Source organism: Podarcis filfolensis, assembly GCF_964270895.1.
Source record: "Podarcis filfolensis genome assembly, chromosome: 14".
NCBI classification, from domain to species: Eukaryota; Metazoa; Chordata; class Lepidosauria; order Squamata; family Lacertidae; genus Podarcis; species Podarcis filfolensis.
Genome location: NC_139616.1, coordinates 21,510,706 through 21,528,054, shown reverse-complemented (window position 1 = coordinate 21,528,054; position 17,349 = coordinate 21,510,706). Strand labels below are relative to the sequence as shown.

Here is a 17,349-nt window from a genome sequence, read left to right as displayed (position 1 = left end):
TCCAGTGAGCACTCAGGGCTGATTTCCTTGAGAATGGAGAGGTTTGATCTTCTTGCAGTCCATGGGACTCTCAAGAGTCTCTTCCAACACCATAATTCAAAAGCATCAATTCTTCGGCGATCAGCCTTCTTTATGGTCCAGCTCTCACTTCCATACATCACTACTGGGAAAACTATAGCTTTTACTATACGGACCTTTGTTGGCAAGGTGATGTCTCTACTTTTTAAGATGCTGTCTAGGTTTGTCATTGCCAACTCCTTAGGACTGCGGTGTCTTCAGCCTCCTTGGTATTGTTTAACAGGGAGCTCAGCCCCCACAATACATTGTTGGGGGCCACCCTGCGTTGCATATGAGCACCAGAAGTGTGTGTGTGTGTGTGCAGGTACAACACATGTGCACTTCATCACATGCAACTAGTCTAGTTGACGGCACTAAAATTAACAAGGTCAGAAAACGCCACTCCAATGGCTGCATCCTGGCAACACTTCCAAGGTATAGCAGTGGGGAGGGGCGGCATATCCCCAAATCCTTCGTTTTCAGTTCTCCAGGTTTCACAGTTTTCCAACCTTAAACCCAGTTCTCTAAATTTCAGCAGCAATTTGTGATTAAAAGAAAAAGAAAACCTTCAAAAAATTCACAGCATTTTCATGTGAATTCCTCCTGGTATTTTTGTATGCAGGTTTCACGTACACATTTCTGCAAGCAATTCCCCCCTAATATAATGTATCTCTTTGTATGCTATTTTCACACCTTTACCATAGTATGTACATGTTTATATGGTACATGCTATTCGGCTAGAGAACGGCCTTGCAAAATTCAGAGAAGTGAAAATTCAAAGGATGGTGGTGTTTCGGTTCACATCTTGTTTTGAAAAGGGCAGATTTGGAATGTTCACCTTTAAACATGAACTGAATCGGCTTTCTTCCCCCCTTCCTGATACCATACAATGGCATGCAATTGGAGTGTGCCCGTAAGTGAAAAGATTACGCAAGTTGCTTCCAGATGAGTGAGGATTCATCCTGATTTGTTTGCAGGGAGTTTAAATCAAGCTTTATCAGACACTTTTCAGTGCCTTTTCCCATTACTTCCCTTATCGCCAAAAAGTCTGATCATGAGCTTCTTGCTCAGGAGCTCCAAAACAGCTTTAATTGCAGAACCTGAATTCGCTGATATGTGACTGCAGCCCTCTCACAAAGCAGCAGCCTTCTTCTGGAAATACCCACAGACTCCTTCCATTTGAATGGATGAGGAAGAGCTCTCCTGCCTTCTTCAGCACATCAAAGACTGTTAACTGAAGTGTTTCCTGCCTATGCAAATGTTGCGTCTGATCCCTTTTTATATCATAAAACATTTCGCAGAAGGAAGACAGTCTTGGGCACCCACAGAAAAATGATAGGCCTCCAAGGAAGTTTAAAGAGGAGGAGTGCCTCTCATGCAGAGAGAGAAGCGAAATCCCCTCCTTAGGGGGAGAGTCAAGGCAAGACCATCCTTGAGGAGCGAGGGAGAACATCAACCAGCTCAGACGCAGGGTGCTAAGAGCAGCGAGTTTTCCAACAAACAAAGAGCAAATTGAGAGAAGGGGGGGAATCTGAAGCAAAAGGCATCTCAATGGCAATCTGAGTTGAAGGGCTCAGTAGGGAACCTCACTAGGAACCTTGACAAATGTGACTCAAATAACTGTGATCTTTAATACACGCTCCCCCGGCAAAGATTACTGAACAATCACTGCCACCCTCCCACTAGGAAAAGTGTTCGCTCTTTTAAAAAAAAAAATCCCCTCTCGTTCAGCTGGGAGGTGGTATGAACACACCAGGGTGGTTTAAACTGTTTTTTAATGGTGTAAAGTGCCTTAACGCCAGCGTTTACATTTCAAGTGCTTTGCTCTCGTGCCCACGCAGCCCTTGCAGGTCTGGTGCAGTGTTTTTCAGAATGTGTTCCAGGAAACTCAGGAGTTCCTTAGTTCCTTCCTTTATCTCTACCCCTCCTCTCTCTCTCTCTCTCTCTCACACACACACACACACATCCATGCACACATTCTCTGCCCCCCCTTATTATCAACAAGAAGACAACAGTGGCGTTGCAAATAAGTACCACCTAAGGCCGTGTTGTGACTCTAATGGAGGGGTGCAGAACCTCAGGCGGGGGGGCGCAAATGGATCCCTCTGGACTTTTTAGCTGGCCCTCAGAAATCTTCCCATTGGCCCTGCTAACACCCAAAGTATTTTTCTTGGTTAGCCTGAGTCCTTCTTCTGGTGGTCATGCAAGATGATCCAGGAATTTGGGGTGGGGGCAACCTTTTACAAAATGGAACTTATTGCAGGTCAGATATTAGACTCATATCCCATGCTGACGATGTTGTTATCCGTATTTGATGAGGGAAGTCAACATGTTACAAATAAGGACGTAGTAAAGCTCTTACTATTGCTTGACAATACAGTGGTACCTCGGTTTACGAACTTAATCCATTCTGGAAGTCCATTCTTAAACTGAAACCGTTCTTAAACCGAGGCGCGCTTTCCCTAATGAGGCCTCCCGCCGCTGGTGCCTTTTCACCGTTCGGATTCCGTTCTTAGACCAAGGTAAAGTTCTCAAACTGGGACACTACTTCCGGTTTTGCGGAGTTTGTAAACCGAATTGTTCTTAAACTGGACTGTTCTTTAACCAAGGTACCACTGTACCCAGAAGGTGGAAGAATTTAGGAGACAGCTTCCTATTTGAATGGTACCAGCGAACAATTGCATTCATGGAAAAGCTGGTGCAAGAGGTGAAAGGCGGGAACAATTTTTTAAAGACAGAAGGAAAGCTTCAAACGGCATGGTATCTCTTTATTAAATATGTAGCCCAATGGGAAATCAGACACCACTGGGCTGGCTCACAGAGGGCAGGTCTTTGCTCCTCTCTGAGCAGAATGGAAATGAACATGGGTGTCAAATGCTGACATTAAATGAAATCTTAGCATGTTTAAGGGTGTGTGTTCAATATACAAAGCCACTTCCGCCTTAAGGAGGAGGTGGGGTTGTGGGCTTCACAGCCGCTCCATGTGCCCAGAGGGTGGGAAGCCAGCCCCTGCATGATTGGGGGATTCCCAGCTGTGTCACCCCCCGGCTGCCCAATTGGGTTGCTCTGGGGGTGTGGCCTGCCCCTTAAAGGCTGGATGCAGCCGGGGATCACCTTCTTTGTCCGCCTGCCAGCTGCTCCGGTTTTCCCACCCTCCTGCCCTCTAAGGTTTGCTCACTTTGACCTTGCTATGGACCTTGGTTGGTCACCACTGAGGGGCCTGGTAGGAATTTTTCCACTTGGCAAATTGGCACCAGCCACTTGGTTTTCGCCTACCTCATAGCAAATCGTCACAACTTCCTGGGTATTGGTGGTTAGGCATTGGAATAGTTCTGTAGATGGGAAGAGGGGAGGTAGCGCCATCACCAGCCCTGCATATTGAAGGGTAGTTCATTAAAGTATTCCAGGGGGCACAGCCCTGTCTGAAGCCTAGGGAGGTTAGGGCCTGGTGGTTAACCCTTCCCAGACTTCAAGCAGACGGGCTGGAGTCAGATATAGATGGTTAGGTCCAATGCCTAAGCCAATACCACTCTTCACCTGTAACCAATAAAGTTGTGACCTTTTTTAGCCCATTAACCTTAATAATTGTGTCATGTGTCATTATTCTACCTGGGGGGGGGGTCAGGACACTGGCACCCAAAGGAACCAAGTTGATGCCTACAGGGCAGGAGAGGAGACTTGGATGGGCGGACTGCCATGCTTTCGAGGTAATCAGTCATTTGGACCACAGTTTTGTGCCTATGCATACAGACAAAAATCAACTTACATCGCTTCAACAAAATGGGCCGGATCAGGGTAGAACTTGCATCTCTCTTTACATCCCAAATACCTCCAAATAATTAGTTATAAGGGGGTCTCCTTTGCCTCCATTTCCAGGGCCTAATTTAGGTGCTTTATCAAAATGATTTAAAACGGCTCTCTCACGAGGAAGCCGTATTTCAAAGCTTTTATTTATCGGGCTCTTCCAAAAGTGTGTGTTTTAATGCACATCCTGACTTTTTGCCAAAGCTGTCCGTCGAAACGTTTGCGACTGGAGCGGCCCTTTCCTGGGGAGTTATATTTATGAGATTGTTCATATTAATACAGACCAATTCATCAAAATAAATCTTTCCCAGAGGCTTATAAATCTCTCCCCCAACACCCCCAGCCAGTAGAATTCCCCCAACCAACAGCTACACTCTGGACAGTGTCCTTACCTGGTAAACTTCAGCCAAAGTATTGCAAATAGAAATAGTTAGCATCAGAACTTGGCTGGGGAAACCCAGTCTTTACTGCTGGTGGGTTTCCTGCTGCAGCTTTTGCTTAACTGTCATGATATTATTATTTTCTTGGAGTTTTATTTTTGATACTAAGTTTTAAAATACCCCAATAATTCTTTTCCAGTACTGCGGAAAATATATTTTAAGAACCTAAGAAGAACTCTGGCAGATCAGAACAGTGGCCCATTTAGTCCAGCATTCTGTTCTCACTGTGGCCAACCACAATTTTTTATTCATTTATTAAATTTCTAGACCGCTCTTCATCCGAGGCTCACAGGACAGTTTACAATAGAAAAACACAAAAATACCATACCAAAGTAACAAACAAAAATAATAACCCCACCCACCCACCGGATGCTTCTGGGAAGTCTGCAAACTGAGCATGAGCACAACATTCCCTGCCCCCTCCTGTGGTTTCCAGCAACTGGTGTCAGAAGTGTTGTTGTCTCCAACACAATCTCTGGTTCTTTGTGCTTGAGTCTTCTTCACCCTCCTTGCTGTAGTATTGGCACTGGCCTGTCTCCTGGCCTTCCTTCTGCATCCAGCTTTGGACCTTGACTATTCTCTGTGCTTGACCCTCTGGCTTGTTGAAATTATGCTGCTCCTTGAACCCTGCGCTCTTGGCTAAGTGTTTTGTTAAAAGGCTCTTTTCCCCCTCCTTGGCCTGAAATCCTTGACCAAGGGTGAAGAACCTTCTTGGCGCTACAGGTCAGAACCTTAGTAACCTGTCGGTCACACGATGTCATAATGGTGCTACATGATTGACAGGTGGGTGGTCCAGCTGGGTGAAAATATCACTCCAAGCTGCTCTGAGCTCTGACTGGGCCACTGAGTGGCTGGCCAGTGGCCGGTAGGACAGAAAGCCTTGTTGATTTGTTCCATAACATTCAATGGAAGCTGAGACAGAATGCAGGCTGGGGCATTGTCCCTACTCCCTTTCTACAAGCGTACCTTCAGCCTGCTCCACCAATAACTATGTTATCACTAAGGCTGAACCTAGCCTGAAAACCTGTGCTGTCCAACTATTAAGTGGGTTTGAACCCTTGCTGTGTTTAAATTAGGTGCTGGTAAACATTGTTTAAAGAATTAAACACTAAAGAAATCAATCATAACTCAATTTCTTCTTATTATTATTTTTAGTGTGCATTTGATGATGAATGACAAGATGTACTTTCACAAGCGATTGAAGCATATAACCAAAAAAAGCACAATACATTCCCTCTTTTCCTTAATGGCATAGGCTAAATTATCCATTACATGCGGAGGCAGCATAAAAGCCATTCTGAACATCGAGCGGTGGATCAAAGAGAGGGGCGATAACTTGTCCACAGGAGAAAGCCACGCCTCTCAAAGTCTGAGAACAAGGATAAGCAGTCTGCATTTTAACTACCTCTCCGGGACTTAAAACAGTCTGCAAAGTCTCCTACTGCGGCGAGTGTCAAATACTAGCTACAAAGATCTTCTTTCCCCACTTTGCTTTTCTATTACAAATGACATTTTCCTCACCAGTTTCAGGTGAATTGAAGTGAGCTGTGTGTTTTTTTAAAAAAAGAAGAAGAAGGAAAGAAAGAAAGAAAGAAAGAAAGAAGCAAATTAAATTCTGCTCAGCTCTTCCTGGAACAGAAAGTAGAGAGAATGGATTTCCAGAACATTCTGTGGTACCTCAAAACTTACTTAGCCCTGTCCAGCCCGTTAGAGCTCTAGTTCCCAGAGCAGTTAATAGTCAATCCCTCTTTCCAAGAAACTCTGGGAATTATAGCTCTGTGAGAAGAATAGGAGATCTCCAAACAACTCTCAGCACCCTTATCCAACTACAGTTAATGGCATTCTTAGGGGGAAGCCATGACTGTTTAAAGTAGTATGATACTGCTTTAAATAAATAGTGCAAATGGGGCCTCATTGACAGGTGGCACGATGCCCCTACTGTTCCAACAATGACATGTCTGCCCTTCTCTGCTTCCTTGGTCAGCAGAGCCATACCCTCTCTCTTCTTGCACATCGCTAGGCCTCTGGAAGACCAAGCTCCTCACTCCACCACCTGACCATGCCAGGAAACATGGATTGGAAGAACACTCTCTCCAGGTCATGCCCCAGACCAGTCCAAATGGATGAGGTGTGGAGGTGGAGGAGCCTCTCATGTCAGAGCAGGTGAGCAAACTCAAGTGAATCATCAGGGGTGTGGCAGTATCGGGGCTGGGGCTGGGGAGAGCAGCCTGAGAGATTTCCAGGACCAAAACGTTGAAAGCTCTGGCCTGATCGCTTTTGACAAGCTCATTGCGGCCCTCTCTCAATTGGAACCATTTGTGGTGCTGTATTAACGCAATGAAACCTATCCCCCAGCAAAAACAGAACCCGAAAGGTTGACACAAGAGCTGAAGGCCAAGTGAAACCAGATCTGTTTGGCGATATCTTAAAGAAGATGGAAAGCTAATAAAACACAGCTTTTCCTTTTCTTTCTCTCCCCCCTCCCTTTTATGCCACATATTGACCATCATTCTCCACCAGGTAGAAGAGAATAACGATGTCAATCCAAAACTAATTGACTCCATCCCTTTCCACTCTGTCATGGGGGGCATTTTTCTCTGAGGGTCAGGATGTGTTAGAAAACAACTATTTCATGACCCGCCTCTAAATGTTCTGCATTCCCCCTCACTCCAATATACGGAGAGGAGGCTAATATTTAATGAACGGAGTCTGAGCAGCAGTTCTGTTGGATTTCAGCCAACTTGGGAGTGTTGACTGACCTCACTGATTCTGATTAGGCTGTGTGTCTGGAATTGCCATTACTGCGGCCCTTACAAAATCTCCATTACCCTGGATATCTGTTTAAAACTTGATCTCGTACTACCTCTTGATGTAATTTCTGCATGGGAGTATGTCCCCAGAGGATGCTTCTCATTACTGCTGGTGGTAATCTTATGGTTTGGGTGCTGGGTGAGATTAAAACTCCTGCAACTGGCAGCATACATCTGATATATATTATCTGTGAGAGCAGCACGGCGCTCCTACAAAGTATATAATAATCCCAAACATTATGCAGTACTGTGTGTGTGTGTGTGTGTGTGTGTGTGTGTATTTCTTACAACCTGGTAGAACCTCTACCTAAGCCAGTTTGGTTTGGTGATTAGAGTGTCAGATCAGGACTTGGAAGACCAGAGCTAAAATGCCCACTGAGCTATGAAGCTCACTAGGTGACCTTGGTCCAGTCACTGCCTCTCAGCCTGACCTACCTCACAGGGTTGTTGTGGAGAAAAAGGAAAGATTGCAATGCAATGCAGTACAGTGCAGTGCAGTGCAGTGAAATAAAATAAAATAAAATAAAATAAAATAAAATAAAATAAAATAAAATAAAATAAAATAAATCCACCATTTTCTTACAAGTAAAACTGGAAAAACACGCCTTGATTAAATTTTTGTAGGGCTTTCAAGGCCACAAAAAATGACCTTAAGATGCATCCCACCAGCTGCCAATTGCTCTCCTTCAGCCAAAATGGACTTTCGGTGACAGATTTTTGAAAAGCCAGTCATGGCACTACAATGGTACCTCGGGTTAAGAACTTAATTCATTCTGGAGGTCCGTTCTTAACCTGAAACTGTTCTTAACGTGAGGTACCACTTTAGCTAATGGGGCCTCCTGCTGCTGCCGCGCAATTTCTGTTCTCATCCTGAAGCAAAGTTCTTAACCCGAGGTACTATTTCTGGGTTAGCAGAGTCTGTAACCTGAAGCATCTGTAACCTGAAGCGTCTGTAACCAGAGGTACCACTGTACAAACTGGATAGAGCAAGAATCAGCCTGCAGCTCTGAGCTATCCGGACCTCTGCAGCAAATACTTTTAAAACTCGCATTCCTCTTGCTTTCAGACATGTGCCTCAAAGCTTGTTGTAATTTAGCTTCTACACACCTCAGGAGGGGGGGGGAAATCACACAGGGTTGGGGGAGATCGCTTCATTCTTTTGAATTTCTTTTCCTTTCTTTCTGTTTTTTTTTAATGGCCTAACTTCTAAAGGAGCAGGTGGAAAGCAGGCTAAACAGACCTCCAAGGTCAACATGGCAGAATTTCAGAGTCCAGTTAACTCATTAAGTTTAAGTGGAAAATAGGGGATGAAAGCTTCGTTTAGGAAGAATTAAGGAAATACCTAGGAATGGGTTTACAAAGTGAAATATTTTCTCTCAAAGCCAAAAGGTTAGCAGGTTGGTCTCTCCCATCTGTGACTGATTAAATGTGTTTGAGGGGACAGGTGGCTTTAGGAAATGTAATACTTAAAGAGCTTTTAAAATATTTTCGGCACTTTGGCCAGGTTATTGGATTCATTCTTGCCAACTCAGCAAGACAGTGTCTTGAAAAGCACCACCACCCAGCACTCATAGCTGCAGTGCTTTCTCAAAATTATCTCCTTATCAAAAATCTACAGTGCCTAGGTCAATGCTAAGGCATGGCAAATCTGACTGCTGCTTACTAACATTTATGGAAGCATTTACCATTCACAATAGTTTAACTTGGAATGGGGAAGAATTTTGGTTTGGCTCACCTTTTTACTGTGACCTTACCTAATCCCAAAAGCAATACATGGGAACTGAAACACATCTGTCCATCAAAATTCACACTTCTCCTGACTCTGAGATACAATTCAAACAAATAAATGAATACAATAATGTGTCTATTAGGGAAAGGTGTGCATTTTTATAAACGGAAATAGCGTAGAAAAATACATTTTATTGGGGGAAATTGCTTACAAAAATTTGCACATTATTAATCTTGTTTATAAAACCCAATTAAAAAGAAGAAGGAATGTGCACTAAAATGCTGGCAGATGTTGTAAGGGTTTGTTTCTTTTTACAATGAGATAGGGAGAGAAACCGAAATTGACAGTTTCACCCATCCCTAAGTTTAACTGTTTGGAAGGGTTGGTTCTGCTGACTTAGGCATAGCTTCATGGCAGTAAGTCCAACAGGCAATAAAGGAAGCCCATTTCCAAGTAGGGCTGAAGCGAATTTGCTCCCATTAAGCCAGGTAGCCTTTCAATATTTGCTATCTGCATCTAACAGCTCCTGCAATTCACTTTCAATATTTGATAATGATATTTGACAGCCAACATGTGATGCTGTCTCAGATTTGACAGTATTTGGAAGCTGGCATTCAGTAATAATGGTTGCTGGCATGCAATGGCTAGAAGAGATGTAAAACTTATACCTCGCTTTTCTATTAAAGGAAACTCAACGCGGGCTACAATGCAAAACAACAAAGACAAACTTTAAAACATAACACTTGCAAGTTCAATATAACAATATCAAGACCAGTAGGAACGTGCCAGGCCATTGATCCATATAGCTCAATATTGTCTACAATGACTGGTAACAGCTCCCCAGGCTTTCAGCCAGGGAATTTTCCCCAGCCCTACCTGGAGAAGGAACCTGGGATGTTGTAGATGGTCTACTACTGAACTACAGCCCTTCCCTGATAATGCCTCCCAGTGGCTGGCCGTCCTGCTGTTACCAGCAGTCTAGTTTAAAGGTTGCCAAGTGATTTCACTGGGAGATGCTGGCTAGTTGAAGAGGTGACTTTTTGTGGATGTCTGCTCAGAAATAATGGAGTACAGTGAGGGTTACTGTAGCAAGTTTGCACAGGGTACCGGTGTGTGTGTAGATACGATTTGCAATATCTGCATTTTGGGGCCAAATGCAGATCACATAGGGACGCGGGTGGCGCTGTGGGTTAAACCACAGAGCCTAGGACTTGCCAATCAGAAGGTCAGTGGTTCGAATCCCCGCGACGGGGTGAGCTCCCGTTGCTCGGTCCCTGCTCTTGCCAACCTAGCAGTTCGAAAGCACGTCAAAGTAATGTAGATAAATAGGTACCGCTCCGGTGGGAAGGTAAACGGCATTTCCGTGTGCTGCTCTGGTTCGCCAGAAGTGGCTTAGTCATGCTGGCCACACGACCCGGAAGCTGTACACCGGCTCCCTTGGCCAATAAAGTGAGATGAGCACGGCAACCCCAGAGTCGATCACAACTGGACCTAATGGTCAGGGGTCCCTTTACCTTTACCTTACAGATCACATGGCATACACTCTATGCGTAGTTCCCCGTGCAAGTATTTTATTGTATGCATGAAGAGTAAGCACATGCAGAAGACAGGGCCTGTGTGTGTCTCCTATTCCTTCCACAGCATGCATTGAGGGAAAAGACTGCAGGCAACATACTGACGTAGCATGGCAGCAGTGCATACATCCAGCTTTGCCACACATAGCATAATTAGAAATTACACATCTTAATTAGAGATGTGAAAGACATTCCTGCAGAATAATAACCCAATCCAATGCTCCTGAACTGGCAGGTTGGGATACAACTCCCAGCTGGGTGATACACTTCTATGGATTTTGCAATGCTTTTCTATTTTTCAAGATGTGCACACAAAAAATTGCATTTTACGGAAAAGCAATCCTTTTTGCAATAGCCTTAACTGGTATGGAGTACCATCATTTCTTTTTTGGCTGGTACTCAGGACACTTTGATCAGGATACGAGTACAGGCACCTCATTTTTTACACACACCCCGCCAAAACAAAACAAAAAAGCACATATAAAATATGGATTTTACTGGTGAATGTATTGAAAAGTTCACTGTCTCAATTAGCACCCCAAAACACCATCAAGGAGACTCTCAAGTCAAGACTCCAACAAGAACTTGAGTATAAAAACAAACCCCAAAGTCTTGTCTGTCTTACGCTACCCCTTTATTGGTGATACAGATGCTCTAACCTCAAAATGTGCACAGATATTTTTCTCACAGAGGGGTTGCTGGCCCCCCTCCACCCACTGGAATCTTTCACAGTGCTGGATTACATTTTGATTTACGAGATTTTGCTAAGATGTGAATTAGCTTTCCTTACCTTTCGTAAAGCTATGCTTTACCACTCTGCACTGTTAAGGCAAAGGAACTGATTCTCCATGAAAGGGAGCCACACATCATCACACAAAAGTTGGGCTCATTGAGTTTCTCGGAAACCACTTTAAATCTCTCATAGGCTTATAAAACCATAGAAACACAAGGAATTGTGGATCTTTTGTGCTGAGTTGCATTACTTTGATTGAGCATGATTTTTTTTTTTAAAAAAGCGTTTGCTTCACTACCATTAAAAAAAAGAAGACAAAAATAGTCAGAAACAAATTTGCAGAGAGTAGGCTTACGTCAGCAGCATATGCGTGAAAACAAGAGTAATATAGAGAAGACTTTAAGCCTATGGTGAAATAATCCTCTGGAAGCTGTTTGTCTTACATGTTGATTGCATACAGACACAAGGAGTTGCTGCTTGAGGCCATACTGTACCATGAGTTATGTATTACTTAAGTTGTGCAAATATTCTGCACGCCACATGGGTAATTGTTGCATGTGTGTCTTTTATCAAATTGCTAAAATATATAGAAATTCCACCATAAACACAAGACTCCAAATTATATAAATACTTATATTGAACTCTGAGCCACATAATTATTTGACCTGTCCACATTCACACTGCTACATGGGTTTTGTAGTCTATTTCAAACTTGCAGGGTGATATTACATTTGGAGAATACATGTGACAAGTGGGACCTGTAGCAAAATGTTGCAGTGTGTACCTCAAACCCCTAAAGGAGTTCTCCTGTTCCAGGTTCCAGCCAGCTGGCTATGTCCTCCTCTCAGCTATTATAAGCTGCAAGAAGATAAAGCAGCCTCATTCATTATTTTCCCCCATTTCCAGTTGACACTCAACTTTCCATGGGACCTGGAGGCCACTGAGCATGCTCAGACCTCCTTGTGACAACTCAACCCCCTGGCTGAGCTTTCTGATTGGCCAGAGGCCCCTCATGACCATTCCACCACTATATAGCAGAAAACCTGTACTGAAAGGCCTGCAAACAACTGGAACTGGCTCTCCAGTCCTACCTGGAGATACCATGGTTTCAACCAGGGACTCTCTGCGTGGCACGGTTGTATGAATGAAGTGTGCAGGATCTATCAGAATGAACATGCATAGCAGGGTTAATAGAATCCTGGGGTCCCTCTAGACTTCTGCTTGCATTTGTTCGCGAGTTTATCCTGCCACATTAAACTGAGGCAACAATACTGCATTAGTAGAGGATATATACCGGACCATCTACACACCATTCTGCCTTATAAGTTGTTCTGTGATGGTTCTCTGATGTTACCACATTACAGTGGTACCTCAGGTTAAGTACTTAATTCGTTCCGGAGGTCCGTTCTTAACCTCAAACTGTTCTTAACCTGAAGCACCACTTTAGCTAATGGGGCCTCCTGCTGCCGCCGCGCCGCCAGAGCACGATTTCTGTTCTCATCCTGTAGCAAAGTTCTTAACCCAAGGTACTATTTCTGGGTTAGCAGAGTCTGTAACCTGAAGCGTATGTAACCTGAAGCGTATGTAACCCGAGGTACCACTGTATTTTCATCTGGAGAATCACTCTTGCACTACAGAACAAAAGCAGGACAACAAAGAAGCAAAGCAACAGAACACATGAGGCAGGAAAAGGTGCAGAATCTCACCAGGAAGCTATGTGAAATAGGCCACTTAGAGATGAAGCAGGATGCCAACCCCTAATGAGCAAAAAAAAAAAAATCATAATGAATGCACAATGAAATGGGCATCTGTATGTGGTCTCTTTTATTTATTTATTTTAAAAAAGTTGATCCAGTCTGCATCATGGCATTTGAAGCAGTCAGCTCCTCTGCGATCTGCATGACTCTTGCCATTTGTGCTTAATGGTTCTGCTGCTGGGTAGCTGCCCATGACTTTGAGTGCAACTTCCTTCCCAAATGCTTGCAAATGTGTCCACACCCCGTTTTTGTTGCTGTTAATTCTCCGCTCCTTTCCATGCCCCCCGCCTCTTAGTTGTAGCATGAGTAATCTAATTTCTCTGCACAACGCGTTGCTGTTTGATAGACAGGTTGCCAAGGGACATTTCATGTGTCAGCATCAGTGAAAATGACTTTTGAAGAAAGCTCACACCCTATCACTAGCGTGGAATCCAAATTGCCATAGAGCTTCTGCAGCCATGAGTACTCCGCGCTTCGCTCCCAGATAATGTATTCCATTGCCTCTGGCAGAGAAAAAATCAGTGAGAATCTCTATTGAATACTGATATCAGCTGGGAAGCAGAATGCGGGGAGGGAATCCATAATTAGGAATATTCAGATGTTGTACAATCACTTTTATTTGTACCTTGAACAACAACATAGGAGTGCAGATCCGAACATTAGGGATGTATAGAGGCATCGTTTTCCATTCCATAACAGAACTGTTTCCATTCCACTGCAGTTCACCCTCCACCAAAAGCTATATCATTTGTCTTTCTGTCTGCTGTGGCAATTTTTTGTAAGTTGCATGATTAACTATGTGGTCATTATATTATTCTACCCCATTTCATTTCAGTGCAAAGGAATAGAGGGGATGCTCATCAAATTTGCAGATTACATCGAACTTGGAAGCATTAGCAAATATCACAGAAGATAGAATCAGGATTCAAGATTATCTTAATAGAGTAGATAGCCTGGCCAAAAGTAATAGAATGAATTTCCACAGGGACAAATGTAAGGTTCTACACTTAGGTAGAAGTGTAGGGAAGTGTATCCCTACAAACTGAGGGATAACCAGATGCACAAATATAGGATGGGGGACACCTGGCTTGACCGCATTACACATGAGAAGGATCTTAGTAGACCACAAGCTTAGCATGGGTCAACAGTGTGATGCAGCAGGAAAAATAGCTAATGCCGTTCTAGGCTGCATCTACAGAAATATAGTGTCCAGATCAAGGGAATTATTAGTTCTAGTCTATTCTGTCTTGGTCAGACCCTCCCAACCCCATAGTACTGTGCTGGGTACCACGGTTTAAGAAGGCTATTGAGCTGGAACATGTGCAAAGGAGGGCAACCAAAATGATCAAGGGTCTGGAAACCAAGCCTTATGAGGAACATTTGAAGAAGTTGGCTATGTTGAACCTGGAGAAGAGAAAACTGAGAGGTGATATGATAGCCATCTTCAAATAACTGAACCGCTGTCACATGGGAGAGGGAGCAAGCTTGTTTTCTGCTACACAAGAGGGGAGAACTCAAATGACAAGAACGGCGATTCCAACGCAATATTAGGAAGAACTTTATGAAGGTAAAAGCTGTTCAGCAATGGAACAGACCACCTGAGAAAGTAGTGGACTCTCCTTCATTGGAGGCTTCTAAGCAGAGGTGGGATGTGAAGTGATGGACATGAGGCAGGAGTTGATAATGCAGGTGAGCTGCGCACAGGTGGGCTGCATGCAAGCTGCTGGCCAGCCCTGTGGAGCCTCCTTTTATTGACACAAATATGCAAACCAGGCAGATACATTTTGGGCTGTGACCTTTACACATCTTCCAGTCCCAAGATCGAGGGGTGGTACAAAGTTATTTTGGCACCTGTGTCCACTGCGTCATTTTCCCCTTGCACAGCGTATGACGAAGGAGACAAAAGGTCTCAGAGACAAAGGTTGCAGACAGGGCACTGCAGACTACTGAGACCGCAAAGGGTTAGACAGAGGGTACGATGTTCAGACAGCTGTGGCTTGTTTGTGGGGGGGGTGCCCTGCACCCCAAGGTCACATGTGCAGACAGACTGTTGCTGCCTACGGGTGGAGAGTGTGCTCCCTCCGGACCCCACTCCCCACCCCGCGATCATCCCTACAGGGATGGCCATCTGTCAGGGATTCTTTAGCTGTGATTCCTGCATTGCATGGGGTTAGATTAGATGACCCTTTGGGGCCCTTCCAACTCTACAATTCTAGGATTCTATACATGCTTTAATCCCCTCATCTCTCTTCTGGCAGATGATTCCCACTTGCTTCCCCATTTTCCACAGAAGTGTAAGAATGAGCTCTGCGTCCACACCCTGCTGCTATTCATCCAGGTCTGTAAGTGTAAGTCTTTCCGAAGCGTTGAAGTGACTCTTTTTTTATGAAAGGGGGCATACTGTTACACATCACTGTCGACATCTGCCATTCAGCAAGCACCACCCTATAAAAGAAGCCTAAAATGTTCTGTTCCTCAATTAAAGTATAAAAGCAGAGCTGTTTGGGGAGGTTTACAAGGTGGTTATTTCTATTTACCTGACAGATTTCTGCCCTGGTTGCAGCGCAGTGCCAGATTTCATTGTTTAACTGGGAACAATTGTTTTGTGAGACTGGTATCTATGGAGAAGCAAGATATGTGCACTACATCACTGCTAAAGGTCTTCCTACTCCCCCCAAAGCAGATACAGAGTCCGCAATCTCACAAGTAATAGAATAAACGGCTCATGGATGGTCTTTGTCGAAAGCCATTTTCTCCACATTGCAATCAGTGAGAGATGATACAGCATCCGCAAGGGTCTTGTTCTGAAGGTTTTAGAGAGAGACCAGAGGCATGTGGGAAGCAGAAGAGAATGTGCAGTACCAAATCCCGCACCTGCCTATTTGAGCGTTAAGCTGAACAGGAGTTCATTTCCCTCTGGTCTGCAAAGACCTCTAGAAGAAATAAAAGGCATCAGCCTGGGTTAAATATTATTTCTCATTTATTTAAAGTGTTTTTACCCTCCCACGCAGGTGGCGCCTAGGACTTGCCGATCGCATGGTCGGCGGTTCGAATCCCCGCGGCGGGGTGAGCTCCCGTCGTTCGGTCCCAGCTCCTGCCCACCTAGCAGTTCGAAAGCACCCTTAAGTGCAAGTAGATAAATAGGTACCGCTTTATAGCGGGAAGGTAAACGGCGTTTCCGTGTGCTGCTCTGGTGCCTGTTCACCGGAGCAGCTTCGTCACGCTGGCCACGTGACCCGGAAGTGTCTGTGGACAGCGCTGGCTCCCGGCCTCTAGAGTGAGATGAGTGCACAACCCTAGAGTCTGTCAAGACTGGCCCGTACGGGCAGGGGTACCTTTACCTTTACCTTTACCCTCCTCTTCAGCCAAAAAGGTTCCCCGACTGGACTACAGATGCATTTTAAGAACGATTGTTCTTAGTATTATTATCATCATTTTCAACTGAATGTATTGTTGTCCAATAATTTTAGATGTTCTCTAGGCAGCTCACAAACATAAAATGATAAAACACCATTTAGAACCCTCAGGGTTGCCAACTAACAGACACGACATGAAAGGGAAAAGGTATGTGGAGGGAGGAGGGCTGAAGGGAAGGCTAAGAAGGTGTTCTCATTTCATGTTCAGAAATCTGACTGGACTGGCAATTGAATCTTACTTCAACAATGGGGATGGGCAACATCCTCCACTAGCTTAGGACAGCTTGGGGGATGTGGGGGAGCTCTGATGCCTCCCCTAGAGTCAAACACTTGAGGCAGCTGTCTTACTCTGTCTAATGGTAGGGCCTGCCCTGTGTCACAGCCAAGTATGGTTCAAAGATCAAGAACCATACAAATTGAGAAATAGAGCCCGTCAACAGTTTACCCCGGGCAATATTTTTATGAACACTTTAGTATATGTATTAGTGTAAACATTACCTGGTGTGGGTTTTTTTAAGGTAAAAAAGTAAAGTCCAGTCAAATTTGACTGTGGGTGCGGCGCTCATCTCTGCTTTCAGGCCAAGGGAGCCGGCATTTGTCCACAGACAGCTTTCCGGGTCGTGTGGCCAGCATGACTGAACCACTACTGGCACATGGGACATTGGGACAAGTGCCAGAGCACATGGAAATGCCGTTTACCTTCCTGCTGCAGCGGTACATATTTATCTACTTGAACTGGAGTGTTTTCAAACTGCTAGGTTGGCAGGAGCTGGGACAGAGCAACGGGAGCTCACCCCGTTACGGGCATTCAAACTGCCAACCTTACGATTGGCAAGCTCAAGAGGCTCGGTAGTTTAGACCACAGTGCCACCTAAAGTGAGTCTGGGAACTCATTCCAAGCCCCTATGCAGGTCTGAATCCTCCCACACCTGTGTCTTGACCTTACTGATCAGAAGGTTACACCTGTTACACCTGTGCACTGTAGGGTTCACCTCCTTAATGCTAAGGGTGGATAATGAGTCCAGGCTA

At 44.6% G+C, this 17,349-nt stretch overlaps 2 long non-coding RNA genes across 2 annotated transcripts in view; both read left to right on the top strand.

Moving 5' to 3' along the window:
* LOC310749837 overlaps positions 1-17,349 on the top strand; it is an 807,599-nt gene that overhangs the window by 459,843 nt on the left and 330,407 nt on the right. The gene's annotated exons all lie outside the window — the stretch shown is intronic.
* LOC310749779 lies at positions 5,863-15,757 on the top strand. Its single transcript, XR_014541775.1, has 4 exons — positions 5,863-5,974; positions 6,322-6,464; positions 15,163-15,242; positions 15,449-15,757. It is a non-coding gene; the product is annotated as an uncharacterized lncRNA (long non-coding RNA).